Raw genomic sequence first — 19479 nt, 5'->3', positions numbered from 1 at the left:
CAAAACAAAACAAAACAAAACAAAAAAAACAGTCCCGAGGCAGAGCTCCGCATTGACACGGGCGACAATAGTTGCCTCGCAGAGTGGCCGGGACCGGGGGGGGGGGAACAAAAAAAAACCCCGGTCCCAAGGCAGAGCTCCGCATCGACACAGGCGACGATAGTTGCCTCGCAGAGTGGCCGGGACCGGGGGAAAAAAAACCCAGCTGGGGGAAAAAAAAAATCCCCCAGCTGGGTTTTTTTTTTTTTTTTTTTTTTTTTTTTTTAAATATAAACCAAAAATAAATTTAAAATGCTAACTACAACCTAGAGGCAAAAAGAAAAGCATACAACATTAGACCCATCCAACTACATAGCTAACATAACTATCTGCTACCGTTCTTCTTAAAGGTAATGCTGCATTGGAATGACTGGGAAGCCCCCCAGACTGGAAATTCTAACTAATAATAAATAAATAAATACCTCTACCTCTTATTAACCCCCCCCCCAATAACTAGGATAGCTACATTACTATATTCTACCCACTACCATAACTACATCCACAGGCAAGGCAGCTCCAGACAAAGACACAGACATACATACAGATACAAACACGCACCCTAGCATAGAAAAAGGGCAGCAAAGACAATGTTGCTGGCCGGTAAGATCTACGACGCTACAGTTGTGCATCTCAGATGCTCTGGACGAGTCCAGAAAAGAGGGGGAAAGGCCACCGCTCGCGATGGAAAGGAGCCGGCAAAGCCGGAAACGCCAAGGAAGAAGAGGCTCGTGAGAAAGACCCGAGCCCACGACAATGCAGGGAAGAGAACCCTGAAAGGGCGCTGCAAAGACGCAGGACAAGAGCGGCCTCAGAAGAGGAGCGGCCGGTGAGGCCGCAACCATGGCCCAATCGGCTGTGACGCGAAGCCGGAGCAACGGACCGCCCCTTTTAGTAGGCCGCACGGAATGAGACGAGATTCCCTTGGCACAATGCCGATGACTCATGCCCGGCAAAGGGCAATGGATGCCTGCCACGCTACTCCTATGCAGTGTGGGCTGTGCTCCCTGAGCACAAAGAACAAGAGCGACATCAAGACCTCAGCAAAAGAGAACACAGCCACAACACACAGACGACACCAGAACACAGACGACACCAGAACACAGACGACACCAGAACACAGACGACACCAGAACACAGACGACACCAGAACACAGACGACACCCTGGAGCTGCCCTGCCTAGCACCCCCTCGCTTTCTGCCACACACACCCCACCATCTCTTCCTCACACACAGCACTCATCCTGAGGAGCCCTCCACACTACAATGAATGTCAGCACACGTGCACACGCACACACACACTGAGCCAACACACCCCAACACCCTTTGCCCTTCAGCTTAGCTTTTAGACTGCAGAGCCTGCGGGTCACCATCTGTCCTCAGGAGGCACCCGCAACGGCGGCCGCATCCTCTCCGGTCTTCCTTCGATCGCCGCGTTTGCCTCCGGCACCTGCCAAACCACAGCACAAGCGGTCACCTCCGTGCCAGTCAGCTCCTACCTCATCCCCAACAACACCCTCCCCCAAAGCACTGCAGATGCTCTGCTCACCTTCACTACAACACTTCCAAACCCCAACACTGCAGCTGGATGGGCCACCCGCAGCATCTGGAAGAAACAAAAAAACAAAATTGCTCTTCACCCAGACAATGCTCGCCAGCCCCGTGATGCCAGGCACCGAACTGCTTCCCTGCGATCCGCAGGCACGCCTCAGAAAGGCCTGCACGGTACCTGCAAAAAAGCAGAGCAAGAGACATCATCGAGGGGCAGCCCGACACCGCCCACCACACAATAACATTCTGACACAAACAAGATATGCTCTCACCTGCTCAGGCTCTTGCCAGCACTCAACTTCTCTCCACAGCTTTCTGCAAAACCTGCAAGCACAGAGCAATCGTGCGCTGAGGTGATGTGTGCAAGACCACAGCCCACCTGCATCAAGCATTTGCTCCCACACCTTTACCCGCTCCTATAACCCCTGCTGACTGCCATGCTACGGTCACAGTGTCGAGGCCTGTCTGTAAAATGAGAACGGCAGTGTGCAACATGGACGGCGCCAACAGGACAATGGCCCTATATAGCCTCCGCTTCATCTCTGGGACCGACGCTCACCTTGCCGTATTCTGCCTGGGTGCGAGGAATCTGGCCTCCGCATCGCTCCTCATCTACAAGTACAAAGCAAGAATTGATCCAGGAACCGTAGCACAACACCACCCCATTTCCAACAACAAACCCCTAGATCACCTTCTAAGACCATGCCCCTTTCTTCCTCCGTCTCCCTTCAGCCCACTGGGAATGCTGCTCTGCACCTGAACCTAAGAGCGGATATGCCTCTCGCTTCCCTCATCTCCCTTGGGCACGTGGGCTGCTGCAGCACATCTGCAAAACAGCATAAAGGGGAGCACACAGGCTGGCGGATCAATGTTCTGAGCCATCCCTGCCACACTCTACATCCTACCGTTCCTAACACCCACAGGCAAGGCAGCTCCAGCCCCAAACGGACAGACACAAACACAAAGCAGAGTCCTACACAAAAAGAAACACACACACGCAACTTTGCTAGCCAGAAAGTCCTACAATGCCACAGTTGTGCAGCTCTGATGCTCTGGACAAGTCCACAAAAGAGTCAAATACCAGCGTCCATGATGCAAAGGTGCCGACAAAGGCAGGAGAGTTGATGCCAAAGCAGCCAGCCACGGAAGACCCTGAGCTGTGGCTGTACAGGGAAGAGAACCCTGAAAGGGTGCCAGTAAGATGCAAAACAAGAGCGGTCCCAGAAGACGAGAGCTGACAAGGCCTTGATGACGACCGCGGAAATGATTGGCCGCAAATGATCGGGATGCAAAGCTGGAGCGACGGACCGCCCCTTTTAGTTGGCAGCACAGAAGGAGACAGGATCCCTTGGCAGGATGCCGATGAGTCACGCAAGGCAAAAGACAACGGATGCCTATCGCTCTACTGCTGCACAGTATGGGCCGTGCTCCTTGAGCACAAAGAACAAGAGTGACATCAAGACCTGAGAAAAAAGGTATCACAGCTACACACAACACAGACACAAGCTGCAGCTGCCCTGCCTAGCGCACCCTCGCTTTCTCCCGTACACCCTCTGCTGCACTTGCCTCACGCAGGAATCACCAGAAGAACCCTCCGCACTACACTGAATGTCAGTGTGCACACATACACCCCACACGCACTCTTTGCCCCTCAATTTCGTTTTTGGAGTACTGCGAGTCACCGTCTGTCCTCACGAGTCATCCTCGATAACGGTTGCATCCTCTCCGATCTTCCTTCGGTCGCCACGTTCGCCTTCGTCGCTCGCCAAACTGGAGCGTGAGCGGTCGCCCCTGTGCCGGTCGGCTCCGGCCTCTTCTGCGACGGCACCCTCCCCAAAATCGTTATAATTGCTCTGTTCGCCTGCACCGCATCGATTCTACGCTCCATCGTGGCTATGAGAACACCCATGGCACCTGGAAAAAACGAGACAACAAAAGTACTCTTCTGCTATGCAGCATCGACTTAGCTCTAGAACTGTCACACCATTATACTCACCCATTCTACCTAATCTCAAACACTCAAACATTCCTGGGAAAAGCCCACACAGTACCTCGAAAAGAAAAGAAAAAAATAACTTACTGACCAGCAGCCTGGCATTACCCGACAGGACAGGGGAACTCCAGCCTGACAAGTGCCCCCTCTCGCCTGCTCAGCCTTCTTGTTGCCGCTCACGTTCTCCTCTCCACAACTTCCTGCAAAACCTGCAAAACCAGAGAAAAGACTAGACCTGGAGGTGATGCCAAAAACCACACCCCATCTGTAACCATACCTCACTATAACACTTACCTGCTCCGCTTGCCCATCCTGACCGCCAGGCTATGGGTTGCCCTGCCAAGGCGTGCCACACACCTGTAAAATCAGAACGGCGGTGGGCAACGGGGACGGCGCCGACAAAACGACGGCTCTATACCAGGTTCCGCTTCCTCTCTCGGACTGACGCTCGCCTCACCACGCTCCTGCCGGGTGAGAGGGACCCTCACTGCACATTGTTCCACACCTACAAACACAAAGCAAAAGTTAACAAGGGGACCGTTGACCACACCTCTCTCCTTCCAAAAACAACTCTAGCTCATCTTCTTATAGCACAACCCTTTCTTCCTCCATCTCTCTTCAGCCCACCGGGAAAGCCGCTGCATATCTGCAACAAATCAAAGCAGAACATGAGGTGGCCGATCGATTGCCGCTCCGGTCCATCACTGACATGCTCTACACACTACCATTGCTAACACCCACAGGCAAGGCAGCTCCAGCACTAAACAGACAGATAAGAAACATTAGACACAAACACGCAGGAAAGCCCTACACAAAAAGAACTACTCCCACACGTAAGATGCTGTGGGCTAGAAAGCTCTACAACATCACAACCACGCAGCTCTGATGCTCTGCACAAGACCAGTAAAGAACCAAGTGCCACCACTTCTGGTGGCGAGAGCTCTGGCAAAGCCAGAAAGATCGACGCGAGAAAGGTCGGCGAGAAAGATCCGACGCGGCGATGACGCAGGGAAGAAAACCCTGAAAGCCGCAAACGGCTACGACGCAAAGCCGGAGCGACGGACGGCCCCTTTTAGCTGGCCACACGGAATGAGAGGCGATCTGTCGCCACGACGCCGATGAGTCATGCCAGGCAAAAGACAATGGATGCCTACCACGCTACTGCTGCGCGGTGTGGACTATGCTCCTTGAGCGCAAAGGACAAAAGTGACATCAAGACCTGAACAAAAGGTAGCAGAGCTAAAACACACAACACAAACTACACACAAACATAGACATAGGCTGGAGCTGCCCTGACTGGCTCACTCTTGCTTCCTCCCATCCACCCTCCGCCGCGCCTGCCTCACACACAGCACTCACCAGAAGAGCCCTCCACACTGCACTGAACGTCAGCGGGCACACACACACAGCCAAGACACGCCAACACTCTTTGCCCCTCAACTTAGCTTTTGGAGTTCTCAGGGTCGCTATCTGTACTGAAGAAACATCCGCAATGGCAGCTACACGCTCTCTGATCTTCCTTCGGTCACCACATTCACCTTTATCACCTGCCAAATTGGAACACGAGCGGTCACCCCCGTGACAGCTGGCTCCGGCCTTGTCCGCAAGAGCGCCCTCCGCCAAAGCACTGTGCGTGCCGCTCACCTGTGCCACGCTGATTCCAAGCTCCTGCAACTTCTCTGCGGTGATGTCCACGGTACCTGGAAAACCAACACAACAAACTTACTATGCTGCCAGGCAGTGCTGACCAGCCCTAGAACAACTGAAACACCGGTACGATCACCTGTTCTGCCTCACCAGAAATGCTCAGCCATTTCTTGGAAGGGCCACACAGTACCCAAAAAAACAAAGCGGGCAGCCCCTAAAGCCAGAGTAAGGGTCAGAAGCACAGCCACAAAACAGTACGCGGCAGTGCGTTCAGGGGCACAAACATAAGAAAGGCGCTGGAAGGCAACCCTGCAAATCGCTTGCTGCTCGCCCAGGGAAGCCCAGCAGTTTCTTCCTGCTCAGCCCTAATGCTTGGGTAGGAAAAGAAGGGAGTTGATTAGCTATATGTAGGTTGATTTTTGAGCTCTTGAAGCACATATGCTTACTTATGCTGGGATTCTGTTTCCAATGAGATGACTACATTTCTCATCGTACTGCGGTGGTAGGGAGGAAGGGTGCTTCCTTCTCTCTTCATATAAAGTCTACACTCTTCTACAAGTCTACATACTACAAAAATCTCAAACAGTATCTCCCTGACAGGGCTGACAATATTTCTGAGGAGCAGCAAAACATCCAGCAAGTAAGCTGTCAGACTAGCTGACAAGAGCAACAGCTCACACACATCTGAATTACTGGAGATGCTACACAACACACCACCACCTAGGCTGTGAAAGGAGAAAATGCTTTTTAAGAACCTCTGCTGTCTCTTTTTGTCTGCAGTCCAAGAGAGCAGCAAATAATTTCTCCGGTCTCATCATCTGGGAAGAACCCAGTGATGAAGTTGGGACCCTTCCACAATAAACACAGAAACACCAGAACCCAATAATGACACTTAACAGAAGATATACCTGGAGACCTGGAAGTCCTTTTCCACTGCTGAACGCCCCATACCGAAACACCGACCGGAGAGAAAAAATGCGGGGTACGAGCAGTTTTCTATTGTACCTGCGTCTCTGCATTCAGCCATCCCATTGCTCTTATATTAAGTCGTGACCATTGCTATTCTAAATGCAGCAATAAATTTCTGCAGGCAGTTTTATTTCCTCAAATGCTGTTATTTACAGCATTTGTTATTTTAAGGCAATTCCAGAGCACTACTCCCATGGGAGAGCAAAGCCAGAATGATCTCCCTGGGCTGAGAGCCTGCCTTTATGTAACGCTAGGCCCGCCCACTGCCCTACCCACAAGCACTTGGAAGGGGAGGAGCAAAGCAGTGGAAGCCATAAATACATAGGGCTAGGCAGAAGCAGGTCTTTCTCTTCTGCTCAGAATGCAAACTATGAAAAGGATCAACAGACCTTTTTGATGGAAAGTGTTATCTACTCTGCTACTGAGACTTCATCTACTATTTCCATGATACCAGGAGGTATGTTGTTAAACTTCTTTTTACTCTAACTAGCATGAGCCTTTGCATTCAAAACTAGAAACCGGTTCTGCTTATGCTTTGGAAGAAAACGACAACATTCCATGTAACCTTTAAAGGGAATATTATACCGCAGTCGATTGGTTCAGACCTGCATACAGTTCAGCTCTTCAGGCAGGACACCATTTCCTGTAGGGCAAACTGAGATACCCAAATAAACTCCTGGAACAAGCCTGCTTCTGTAAGGTGACTACTTCCCAAGAGGGGTGTTTCCTGTGTAGTACCTAGAGTAATTAAGAAAATGCAGTTGCTAGGTGGGATAGGTAGGTCCCCAGGGGAATACTAGCTCTGTATCTCAAAGTGGAGGACTTGCAGAAAACAAGAAAGGTACTAACAGGGCTGCAGAACCAACACAGCACTTCAGGGCGCAACAAAGGCTTCAGAATGAGGTCCTGAAGGGACTAGAGGAGTTCTACAAGGGTGAAAAGGCCAAAACATAACTTGGGCACAAAAAGAAGACTGAAATAATAGTCCAGACTAAAAGAAAGGGATTCCTAAGAGTTCTGCAGGGCCAACAGAGGTGCACGTGGCACAGTAAAGCTCTGAAGAAGAATCCAGAGCACATTAAACATCTCTTATAGATACTAGAGAACAACTAAAAAAAAAAAAACCCAAAAGTCCAACCAAGGCCATTCAAAGGGTTCAGAGGAGAAAAGGGGGCTCAGGCAGCTGAATGAAAAAAAATTAAAAAAAAGGATTAGGGCATAAGAAAAAGCTCAGGAACAGTTTTGAGAACACTGCAGAAATCCTAAAGAAGCTAGACTGCCAAAAGACAGCTCTAGGGAGGATGGAAGGCCAAAAGACTCCACAGTGCACTAGAGAGCTCCTAACAGACCTGCATGGCTAAAAAATGACTCTGGGGCACAAGGAAGATAGCTGGAGGGCTACTGAGGAGACTAGACAGTTCCTAAGGTGGCTAGAGAGCCAGAGAGAATCTGTGGAGCACAGTAAGCATCCCAGGAAGTGTTCAGAGCAGACCAGACAGCTCGTAAGGGGACTAGATGGCCAAAAACTAAGAACTTGCTAACGAGAGAGATTTCTAGAGGTATTCTAAGGGCACAGAAGAGGTTTTATGAGATATATAGGGCCAAAGGCCTCAGGAGGCCATTTGAACAACTGGAGGGGTTTTAAGCAACTTTGAGGGCCAGAAGACAGCTCTGGGGCACGAAAAGGGGCTTTAAAGGGAAGAGTTTTTGAAGGATTTCCAGGGGAGTAGCATGGTGCTAAGGGGGAGCCTACGCAGTCAACGCAGGTCTGCGGGTGGGAAACAAAAGGCCGAAAGAGGAGGCCGAAGCAGAGCGGTAGGCTGCTCAAAGAGCTGGAGTGCTAAGAGGGCTCTAGGGCGGCAGGAGCGCTCGAGAGGGATTCTGAGGGGACTGCGGGATCCGGGGAGGGGGAGGGCCAGACAACAGCTCTGGCAAACAATGAAGGGAAGCAACTAGTCTAAAGTGTACTACGACGGTTCAAAAGGGGCCTACAAAGCCAAACAAATGACTCTAGGGAATAAAGAAGAAACCTGGACGGGCTATCAGAAAATTACATGCTTTCTAATGGGATTCCAGAGGGCCAGAAGACACATCAAGACCACAAGGAAGGCTGAGACATCCAGAGGAAACTAGGAGTGCTAAGCAATCTACATGGCAAAAAGAATTACTCTGGGGAACAAGGAAGATAGCTGGAGAGAGGGTTCCAAAGCGTTGGGGCGGGGGAGAACTCTGGGGCACACAGAAAGCTGAAAGGGTAATCCAGAGTACACTAGAAGGGTGCTAAGGGGTCTAGAGGGCCAACAGAGGTCTGCAGGTGTAAAATAAAAGGCCAAAAGAGGTCGCTAAACCGGAGGAGAGGGCTACTAAAGGGGCTGTACTGGCAACCAGAGGGCTCCAAGGGGATTCTGAGGGGACTGCAAGGTGCTAATGGGTGTAAAGGACCAGAAGAGAGCTCTAGGGCAGAAGAAAGGTTGAAAGAATAGTCCAGAGTGCACTATAGAGATCCTAAGCCATCCAGAGGGCCAAAACAGAGACTTTCAGGAACAAGGAGGGAATCTGAAGGTGTTTTGAGAAGACTAGGTGGTCCTGAAAGGGTCCAGAAAGGCAGAAGACTGCTCTTGAGCCCCATTCTGTCCAAAAGAGGTGTCCAGAGAGCACGAGAGGGGTCCTTGGGGCTCTAGAGGGCCAAGAGAAGACTCTGGGGCACCACAGAGGCCAGAAGAGCGGTCCGGAGCAGAGCAGCGTCACACAGGGTTCTGGAGGACCAAAGGAGTGCTCTGGGTTGGAATAAAGGCCTTCAGAGAGGCTCTGAGGGGAGTCAAGGTGTGCTAGAGAGGCTGGAGAAGGAAAAGACAGCTGTGGGGTACAAGGAAGGCTGCAAGAATAGTCCAGAGAGCATGAGAAGGATGCTAAGGGGTCTAGAAGGCCACAGAGGTCAGCAGATGGAAAATAGAAGGCTTAACCGGGGCACTAGGCTGCTAAAGGCTGCTGGAGCACCAACTGAGGGCTGCAGGGCAAGGAGGAGGGCACCTGGGGGATTCTAAAGGGACGAGACAGGGGCTAATGGGTCTACAGGGTGCCAAGACAAACCTCTGGGGCAGAAGAAAAGCTAAAAGAGTATTCTGGAGTGTGCTACAGGATTTCTATGGGGACTCCAAGATGCAAAGATGACTCTGGAGAAGAAGGAAGATAGCTGGAGGCTTTCTGAGACTAGAGAGTTCCTAAACTGCCTGAGCGGGGAGGCCAGAAGACAGCTCTGGGGCACGCCAAAGGCTGAAAAGATAGTCCAGGTGGACGAGAGCAGAGCTAAGGGGTCTAGAGGGCCAGCAGAGCTCAGGAGATGGAAAATAAAAGGCCAAAAGAGCAGGCCAAAGCAGAGCAGCGGGCTGCTAAAGGGACTGGACTGGCAACCAGAAAGCTCTAGGGCAGGAAGAAGATCTCTTGGGGGATTCTGAAGTGACTGCAGGGGTGCTAATGGGTGTAGAGGGCCAGAAGAGAGATCAGCACCGGAAGAAAGGAGTGTCACACAGAGGTCTAGAGGATCCAAGGGGTGCTCTGGGGCAGAATAAAGGCCTGCAGAGGGACTCTGAAGGGAGTAGAGGGGTGCTAAAGCTGCTGGAGGGACAAAAGATAGCTGTGAGGCACAAGGAGGGCTGCGAGAGTAATGCAAAGTGCACAAGAGGGGTGCTAAGGGGTCTGGAAGGCCAGCAGAGCTCAGCAAATGGAAAATAAAAGGCCAAAGGAGCAGGGCAAAGCAGAGAAGCAGGCTGCTAAAGTGGGCTGGAGCCCTTAATCATGTTATCTGGTATGCAAGGAACCAATACAGGGCTGAAATATTTGTTTATTATATTTCTGTGCAGAGATAGGTGCTAAGTGGTAGATCCACAAAGCTAGCACACCTTCTCCTTTCCTCGTTCTTTATTTATATATACACTTTTCAGGGAGTGCTTTACACATGTTTTTCTATTAGTTACAGTTTTTATCATATCATGTATTAACTCCATGCTTGCACTTTAACATTCCTATTAATTAGCACAAGAAGCTCAGAAGGTGGTAACATGATTACTATGTCATTATCATGTCATTCTGATCTCATTGATTTAGGGGAGTGTAATTTAATATGTTAATAAGTGTTAATGAACTTATAGATTACTGGGTTATTCTACTGTTTTTGTTTTGCCAACTCTTCACATTGTTCAAAGTGTTGTTTCCTTGATGTTATTCAGCTGCAACTGGTCATCCTTCACATTACTGTGTTACAATAGCCTCTCTCCCTTGTCCTTCAGTCTTGCAGGGTTTCCACAGCAGCATTCCAGTAACAAGACTACAACTCCTAGCATGCGCTGCAGACAAAAATGGCCTCCCAAAGCCCGGTACCCGAAAGACTACACCTCCTACCATGCGCAGCATATGAAAATACCCTTCCGGAAACCTGGTGCCGGAAGACTACAGATCCTGGCATGCGCGGCAGGCTAAAATGGCTCCCCGGAAACTCCCTGCCGGAAGACTACATCTACCGGCATGCAGAGCAAAACAATATGGCCGACAGGAAGCTTAGCTCTCCCGGCATCCGCTGCACACTGAAATGGCCGACCGGAAGTCAGATTCAGGTGGACTAGTGCTCCCGGCATACCGCGCGCAAAAAAAAAAAAAAAACTCCCGGAAGTCAGGTGCCGGAAGCCTACTGCTCCCGGCATGCCGCGCAAAACAACATGTCCGCCCGGAAGCCCAGTGCCGGAAGACTACGGCTCCTGTTTCCGGTATGCTGGGGGGGGGGGGGGGCGGGGGGCTGCAGCGCTCGGTGGTGTCTGCACCTACGGCACTTCTGTTCTGGCCTGCCCCCTCTCTGCTCCCTCCTCACTCTCGAGGGCTGGAAACCACCACACAGCCCAGACTGCAGCCTTGCAATCTCCAGCACGGGCCTGGGGCTCCCCAACACCCTCTCGAGTAGCCCCGAGTCAGCTCCCACACTGCCCAGGCCCATGTGATCCTCCCCAGTGCTTCCCCTGGGACCCCTTCTACCCCTCCAGGACACAGTCCCAATCTGACCCTGGACCCCCCCCTCACTAATCTGATGTGCACTAAACCCCACCACAGCCCTGATGCAATATATTCATCTTTCCACCTCCAGCCCCAGTGCACCGTCTTCCTCCCCACCCTCTATGACCCTGATGCACTGCTCTTCCCCACCCTGTCCTTGCCTCCCACTGTCCCAATACATGGGCCCCCCCACCCCCAGTACACTTTGCCCCAGTACGGTCCGCCTCAGTTCTGCTCCATCACCCGGGACGCTCCCATCCGCTAAGCCCGGCAGCACGTGCATGACCTGTCAGCCAGCCCCCCCTCAGCCCTGCTCACCTCCTCTGCAATGCAGCCAACATTCTAGTCCCAGCAGGCAGTGTGTGGCAGCAGCTCCATTGTCCTGGACCAACACTGACATGAACTTCCAAATGCAGACCCAGCTCACAGCATGTATCCACTTCCTACCCTTGCAATCAGCCGAACAGGCCCCACCTGGGACTTGTCCCAGCCACAGTGCCCAGAGCTGCAGGCCATCAGGGACAGCTGGGACTGCCAGGGCAGCAGAGGCCCCCCCGGCTTCTGAGAGCAGCTTCCTGAAAGCTCAACAGGGAGCCCTGGAGTGCACAGGGAGCAAAAGGGGACATTCAGGGCACAAGGAAACAAATTGAGAGCTGCAGGTGCAACAAACGGGGTGTGTGTGTGTGTGTGTGTGTGTGTGTGTGTGTGTATGTACACACACACACACACACTTTATGTATATATGTATATTACAATGCAAAGACAGAGCAAACAGGGTGATTCTGGGAGCACCAAAAGGCAAAAGGAGGGCCCTGGGGCACACCCAGAAAGCTCTGCGACAAAACAGAGGACTTTGTCGCGTGCTGCAGAGCAAGCGCAGGGCTCCGAGGCGCACGGCGGCCGTGGGGGCGAGCCAAAATGTGAACTGAAGGCTCCTGAGGGCATCAGAGGGCAAACGCAGGGCTCCGGGGCAAACCAACACACAGACAAAGGGCCTCGGGGCACACCGAAGGGGCCGTAAGGCACGTCGCAGGGCTCAGCGCGGCTGACTTAGCCTCGACAAGAGGCTCTTAGCCTGGGGAAGACTGAGGGGGGATCTTATCAAAATCTGTCAGTATCGGAAGGCAGGGTGGCAAGGGGATGGGGCTAAACTCTTTCCAGTTGTCCCACATGAAAGGACTAGAGGCAACGGGCACAAGCCGAACCACAGGAAGTTGCGCCTGAATGCGAGGAAGGATTTCTTTCCCGTGAGAGTGACTGAGCACTGGAACGGGTTGCCCAGAGAGGTGACGGAGTCTCCTTCTCCGGAGATATTCAAAACCCGCCTGGGTGCGATCCTGTCTAACATGCTCTAGGTGACCCTGCTTGAGCAGGGAGGTTGGACTAGGCAATCCCCAGAGGTCCCTTCCAACCTTACCCATTCTGTGATGGCACCGGCGCCTGCAGGCTCTCCGCGGCCCCGCGGATGCCCGCAGCTCTCCCAGCTCCAGGCACGCGGGCCCCGGCCCCAGACAGGCCAGGGAGCAGGCCGGTGCCCTCTCACGGCCCTGGAGGGGGGGCCCCACCTGCCCCCACGACGATGGGAACCACCTCCAAGAGTCCCGAGGGTCCAGGCCACGCAAGGGCAACTCCCCACAGCCCCGGGAACAGCACCGAGTCCCCTGGGAACCGCAGGCACTCCAAAGCGCAAGGGGCTTGGGCACCGGCTCCCGGCCCCAGGCACGCAACGTGAAACCTTCTCCCCTGGGCGTCATCTTCAGGCATCCACAGACACAACCGCAAAGAATAAAGTGGCTGTTTATTGTTTTACTGCGCAGAAACACCACCTGGGAGCGAGCCTGCCATGGAGCTCGGTGCTGGCACGCTTCCCCTTACCCCGTGACACCTGAAGTCATCGTCATGCCAGCGTTCGTCTGTCCGACCATCTGTCCGTCGGGGAAGGGTCAGCTTCCGCCGCAGCCCCTGAGGCGGCAGGTGTCTGTGTAGCCGACGGCCTGCCCCTTCTGCTTTTTCCTTCGGGGATAGGATTCAGCTCTGAGAATCGGAGAGGACAATGCCTGAGCTCGCCTGCCTGCCCTTCCGCTCTACCCCAGACCAGAGCCCCGCAGAACGCTCGCACGGCTCTCGGCTCGCCTGCCGCACGTCGCCAGTGTCTGTGTGGTGGGTCTGCACCGTATCAAACCCAGGCCTCAGCTCAGCGCACAGAGCGGAGCGCTAGCACAGGGGAAGATGGCAAACGCTGAAGGAGGGCTTGCAGCCCGCTGCTCGGGCTTCAGGGCTTACAGTTTATTATTTACGGATTTTTCCCTCATCAGGAAGCCCTAAGCCCTGAACCTGGAGTGACGAACTGCACATCTTGGCACCCAAATGGTTTCTGAGGCTGTAAAGTCTCGGGATGAGGTTGCATTTTCAATCCTGCACCCTGATCGCTAAATGAGGGACCTGTGAACTGTGCCTGATAAAGACTGAGCCCCACAAAATAAAGTGAGAAACCACAACCGCGGCGTGAGAGACCCTCAGCAACAAACTACATAAACCTTAGCTTTAAGCAAGGAACGCCACAGCACCCACAAGCGTGAGAACAGTAAGAAGCGGCCAAAGAGTTTTGCCCACAGCTTAGGAACTTTCCCCTTCATTTAGAAGGGCAGCAGAACAGGAAGACGTGCACCACAATCCTGTTACAGTTGCTGTTTAGAGGCTTGGGCTTAGCCGCCCCTAAAGCATAAGCACGTGCACAAATCGTGCTGCTGGATCGCGCCAGGCTGCGCGACCACTGAACGCACCTGAAACGCCGCAAGCGCTAATTCGTCTCCCCCACAGACCGTTGATAGTTTTGCTCCTCTCGGCTCCGCGGGCAACCATCCACGGCCAGTGACGCCCGTAACGGCCAAGGGCAAAACCACTGCCACGTCCCAGCCCTGCTCACACGCAACGCAGCCCCGGGACTTAGCTGCATCCACATCGCAAGCCTGGGCTCGCCTTCCGCTCGTCTTCGGCGGCCAGACGCAGATCTCTGCGGAGAGCTCCCAGTGACGACAACGCTCTTTCGACGACCAGACTACGCTTAGCGCCTGCGAAGAGGCCGGAACAGCTACCGAGAGGCCAGGCAACCGCACGGCCCTCCTAGAGCTACTCCCTAGTCCACAATTACGACTGACTGTAAGCGACCAATAACCCCTGTAAGGAAAGAAAGCTCAGAGGAGATGGATGCAGGCAAGATGCCCCTGAAGCTCAGGAATGGTATAAGTGCATATGTGGCTCAGCCCAACACGCAGTATAAAGCCTGAACAACCAACAAAGGAATTTTTGGAGAGAGCGACGGGCTGGAGCTGGCTTCAACCCACGTATTCCCAGCGAGTGCGGACGTCATGAGGGTGAATGTATTATAGAGACCAGTAAGAACAATTACACTTGTACTGTTATTTCAGTATATTACTGTATCACTCCTCTAAATCAAAAATCTCATGTAACATCACATACCTTTAAATTAAACCACTGCATTAAACATTATGCTCTCTATATGTGTGGAATATCTAGAAGAACCCTGTCAGAGAGTACTAGGCTCTGACACTGACCCTCAACGTGAATCAAACCACCCGGGAGATTCTCGTTTTAGAGCTTTTTCTCTCCCAAAGCTTTAACGATGGTTCCCTAACCTGGGCAGATGCAGTGCTCCCCCCCTCCCAGCACTGTAACAGTTTTCATCCTGGGATCCCAAGTTGCTGTTTCGACATGAAGCAGCAAAGGAAGGCAAAATGCAGGTGGGGTTCCGGCTTACTCGTCTCGCCACAAAAATTCTTATTTTAAGGTCTCACCGCTTCTTCCAGGTAAACAGAGCAAAATACAGCTCCAAGCAGGCAGCTGAGGCTTCACGCAGACCTGCTGGCCCTGCCAGCAACAGCACGGCCACAGTGATTGGGCCACCCATCGCTATTCCCTGCTTCCTTTGCCCGTCAGTGAATTGTGGCTTATTACTCACAAGTAAGGACATGGCCAACCTTCCTATGACTGAAGGCTTCTTGTCGGGACTGGTAGGCAAACCTTTCCGCTGGCATTTGGATCCTCCTGGCTGCTCCTGAAATGTGATAACTTGCAGAGGTCTGAGGGTGGGACCTGTAATTCTTCATGGCAGTGTGCAGTTGTTCCCCAACGTTATGAACACCTAGGATTAACGCAGTTTATAAATACCACCACTATAAGGTGTAAAGACAAGCTGAAATGTCTGCAACCGAAGAAAACGTCTTTGTGTCCACAGGACAATCCAGATGCATGAGCAGCTAGAGCTCAAGAGGGAGCTGGCAACCCCTCTTGGGGGATGTTTTTCTAGCAGGCTGTCTATCTGAACTCCTCCGTCATGCGTAAGAGTCTCCCTTGGGACATTATAACTTTGTCAGCCAGCACATGTTGATGGAGGCATAGTAAAATCCATCACCTTACAAAAGTACAGAGCAAAGCAAAACAAAACCCCCCCCCCCCAAACAAAACACCAAGCATAAACCACCCCCCCACAAACCGCCAAAAAAAAAAAAAATCAAAAAAACAAAGCTCTGCAGAAAATCGTGAGAATCCAAAGCTGTTTATGAGCACAAAAACAGCTCTAACACACACACACACACACACACACACACACACACACAGAGCAAGGTAAACGGGGAATACGCAGGCTACAAATACCACTTCCTCCACTCCTGTTTTGGAAGGTGTGAGGACGCTCGGGTTTGCCGTGAAAGGGAAGTTAGACTAAGTAGCCACTAGAGATTAATCTGTCAGAAACCTTCTGCATCCTGGTTTTGGCACAACCGTGCTCTGCCCCTCAGTCAATTCAGACACAAGCAGGAAGACTCACTGCTTGCAACACTTGCACAGTAAGCCCCCCTCCCCCTCCCCGGCTGGGTAAGATGAGCGCCCGCTGAGCCACTTGGAGAGATGATCCCCTGCTGTCTAGTCGTATGCCAGGCGTTACTTCTACAGAGGAACCTGAGCGTGTTGGATTGCCTCTGTCCTATCAAAGTTAGAAGTCTCAAAGACCGTTACAGCCCAGATTGCTGCTAAATGGCCTTTCTCACACCCAGAGAGTTTGTGTTCCGGCCTCAAAGGGGATGCGAGGATCTCGCTGCTGGCGCCTGCTTTCGCTTACCGATGTTTTCTAATGGTGCTGCTCCCACAGAGTCAGCAGATGTGGAAAGCATTGCTGAGAAAGGCTTGCCTTGTCGTGGGAATTTGAGGGCAGGAGATGTTACTCAATTCCACGAGGCTTTAACGTTTCCTCTATCCACTGCCTTCCTCTTTCCCCAAATATCACCCCCAGGTAACTAACCGGGGGGTTGCGCTAATTGATCCCTCTGAAAACCATCTCTTAATTTTACAGTTTGTGCACTTTCTCCCTCTCTCTCTTTCTCCCTCTCCTTCTTCAGAAACTTTGGCCGCTTCAGTATCATTCCCCTAAGATAATAATTTGCAGTCTCATAGCTTTTAAACTAGGATCTTTCACAAACACGTGAAGTCACACGCACAGAAACACACGTACGTAGCGTACTTGCTGTAAGGCGGACAGACCTTCGTTATACGTCTGTGATCTCTTATTTCGATCGCTATTAACAGTGAGCCTTCCTAGTCAGGAAGGATGGGCTTTCGTTTGCGGGAGACGGAGACGGCTCTTGGCTGGTTCCATGTGGTTTTCGCACCTCAGCTTGCTTACGTTTTTCTGGTCTCTTCAACTTCAGCCGTGGCAATTCGTCTGAAAGTGTAAGTATTGTATCCTTCCCTTTCTATCTGCACACGTAGGATAACAAGACAAAACACAAACAGCCAAAGCAAAACTAAGGTGGATGCAGTTAATGATATCCACAGGGCAGGAAAGGGTTGCTTAGGCTTCAGTACTGTCTCTGGGAGGCCGAAATAACAAACAGTCATTACCAACAGTCGCCTTACTTGCCCGTGGCAGAACAACTCCTTCTGCAGCAGTTGCTGGGGATATCAGGGGTCTACTGCATTTTTGCTTCCTCATTTCATTCACTTCGTCCCTTAGGTATTAATCACAAAAAGACTGCTTGTCCAGCTTTCCTCTCTGTCAGCATTTACTATCGTTGGTTCTAGCTCTGTAACAAAGAGAGAAGCTGGCATTTTACTCTCAATGAAAGGCACCGAAAGCATTTACGCATGTTCTTTTTTTCTCTTTCCTGTGTTCTTCCCCCTTTTTATACTTTTTTTTTCTTCTCCTCTCCCCTCCTTTCTTAAAGGAAAGGTCTCAATACAGCACTTTACATCATACGTTACAGGCTAAACTGTTTGGAAACATTCTGTACAGCAATTAGGGCTAGGTTATTAGACAGGCAGGCGCATCACCTAATGCTTACCTACACCATCTTCCATGAAGCCTTGTTTTTATCCTGCTTCAGTACTATCGTTACTGTCCTGTACCCTTTCTCAAACCTTCGCACGCACCCGCTTAACCAACAATTCCCTCCGTCTTTAACTACATGGAAGAAGGACAGCACTTGATGTGCATGTCTCTGTTTTTGACCTATCACCTTTTCGATTCACCTCCCAGATTCCTTTTACGCTCAGATGCTTGCCTCATAGGTGATCACCAAATAGCTGGTTCGCTACCTGTAGCCACTTCTCTTCAAGATGTCCCCTTTTACAGCTCAGCTCTCTTGGCTGCCAACACCTTCTTTGGGCACCCTCTATCCACATTCATAACAATGGCGCGCGCTGCCTTTCTTGTTCTCTCAATCCGAACACTGACCCGACCCTAACCCTAACCCTCTAATCCCCTAATCTAACCCTAACCATAACATGGCTCTAACCCTAACCCTAAATGGCTCTAACCCTAACCCCAACAATCTAACCCTAACCCCAACCCCTAACCCTAAACGACCCTAACCCAAACCTTACCCTAACCCTAACCCTAAATGACTCTAACCCTAACCCCTAACCCTAACCCCTAACCCTAACCCTCTAACCCTCTAACCCTAACCCCTAACCCTAACCCTAACGGCGTTTCTAACCCTAACCCTAACCCTCTAACCCTAACCCTAACCATAAACCCTAACCCTAACCCCCTAACCCGAAACCCTAACCCCCTAACCCTAACGGCGTTTATAACCCTAACCCTAACCCAATCCTAACCCTAACCCTAACCCCTAACCCTAACCCTAAACCCTAAACCCTAACCCCTAACCCTAACTCCCTAACCCTAACCCCTAACCCGAACCCTAACCCTAACACCCTAACCCTAACCCTAAAACCCTAACCCTAAACTAACCCTAACCCTAAACTAACCCTAACCCCTAACCCTAAATGGCTCTAACCCTAACCCTAACCTAACCCTAACCTAACCCTAACCCTAACCCCTAACCCTAAATGGCTCTAACCCTAACCCTAACCCCTAACCCTCTAACCCTAACCCTCTAACCCTAACCTGTACAGGGCATAAATGAAGCTAGAGAACTCCAGTGTCCAGCATCACAGATCTTTGCCCCTTTACTAACTAAAGTGTTGGTAAGGAAAATGGGATTACAGCAATAGAACAGCTGCTTCTTTGCAGCACTCCTAGAGACACCATGTACTTCCAATAATATATTGAAAGGACACTAGTTTTACCAAGTTCTCCTACAATGACTTAAAAATATCTTCCTGATTTTGATAGAAAACATTGAGGTACTTTTTAAAATGCACAGTTATCACAGACAGTTTTAAAGGAGGCCAGAATCTGAAAAAGACAAACAAAGCTGTCAAAACAGCCCAAGTTGAGTTTGCTTGAATAAGCTTCTCAATTTAACAAGGGCAAGAGGATGGAGCATACTCTCAGGAAGCTTGGAGATCACATCAAACAGCAAGGGATCTTGCAGGAGGGCAGCCACTAATACGTTGGGAAAAAAATGGACTGGTGACCCAGACTGGGCTACAGGACATTGCTGAACAAGCTTCCCGCTGTCTGGGATGCACACTGGGGCAGGCCAAGAAGAGACCAGCATACAGCTACGTACCACACGCAACATCATTAGTAATTTATTAATCTGTCACTCAGCATGACTTACAGCTCTGAAGACAAAAAGGAAATGTCCTAATGCACTGCTGCCCAGAGGCATCTCCCCCCTCTCCGTGACAGAGGGGGCCAGAAGGCACAAATGGCCTCCACCGCAATTCATCCCCCTTAGAAAACCAGCATGCCTGCTGTGCTGGGGGAAGGCCGGAGCCTGGGAGGCCTGGGCTGTGCCCCTGTCACCTCAGTGCTTTCT

General features: G+C 51.5%; 1 long non-coding RNA gene across 1 annotated transcript; it reads left to right on the top strand.

The window, feature by feature from the left end:
* The first annotated feature begins 10899 nt into the window (after positions 1 to 10899).
* Positions 10900 to 14746, top strand: LOC134142344 (uncharacterized). Its single transcript, XR_009958842.1, has 2 exons — positions 10900 to 10956; positions 13054 to 14746. It is a non-coding gene; the product is annotated as an uncharacterized LOC134142344 (long non-coding RNA).
* The last annotated feature ends 4733 nt before the right edge of the window (positions 14747 to 19479 follow it).

This window comes from Rhea pennata, chromosome 6, assembly GCF_028389875.1.
Source record: "Rhea pennata isolate bPtePen1 chromosome 6, bPtePen1.pri, whole genome shotgun sequence".
Classification (NCBI taxonomy): domain Eukaryota; kingdom Metazoa; phylum Chordata; class Aves; order Rheiformes; family Rheidae; genus Rhea; species Rhea pennata.
The sequence above is the reverse complement of the archived record's forward strand: the minus strand, read 5'-3'. Positions and strand labels throughout refer to the sequence as shown.